This window comes from Propithecus coquereli, unplaced genomic scaffold (genome assembly GCF_000956105.1).
Source record: "Propithecus coquereli isolate 6110/MARCELLA unplaced genomic scaffold, Pcoq_1.0 Scaffold77, whole genome shotgun sequence".
NCBI classification, from domain to species: Eukaryota; Metazoa; Chordata; class Mammalia; order Primates; family Indriidae; genus Propithecus; species Propithecus coquereli.
Window position 1 is genome coordinate 5,970,400 of NW_012153840.1, and position 536 is coordinate 5,970,935.

Genomic DNA, 536 nt, shown 5'->3' on the forward strand with positions numbered 1-536 from the left:
GAGTTACCACTTTTCCTGCAAGGAATGGACTCCAGGAATATTTTTGAGGATTGGAATCACAATGTAACTCTACTTTAAGTGTTGCAGACTTCATATTGCTTTATTTCCTATAAAACTACCTTTTCGTGCTGATTTTCAAGGGCCCTTTCAAACCTTCGGTGCCTAAAGCCTCCTTTTCAATCCAGGTTTCTCTGGACAAACAATGTACTCCAGACCTGGACCCAGCCCCAAAAGCAACTTTCTACAGATGATGTGGGAGTCATCTTTGCCTTTCTTCTCTCACCCTCCACATCTGATCTACTCTGTTCATTCTACTTTCAAAATAAATTCAGGAGGCTGGGCATGTAATCCCAGCACTTTGGGAGGCCCAGACAGGAGGATCACTTGAAGCCAGGAGTTCAAGACCACTCTGGGCAACACAGAGACACCCCCGTCTCCACAAAAAATTTAAAAATTAGCTGGGTGTGGTGGGGCACACCTGCAGTCCTAGCTACTTGGGAGGCTAAGGCAGGAGGATCACTTGAGTCCTAGAATCC

The 536-nt window shown here is 45.7% G+C and overlaps 1 protein-coding gene across 1 annotated transcript in view; it reads right to left on the bottom strand.

Moving 5' to 3' along the window:
• KIF1B (kinesin family member 1B) overlaps positions 1-536 on the bottom strand; it is a 169,925-nt gene that overhangs the window by 115,061 nt on the left and 54,328 nt on the right. The window lies entirely within an intron of this gene.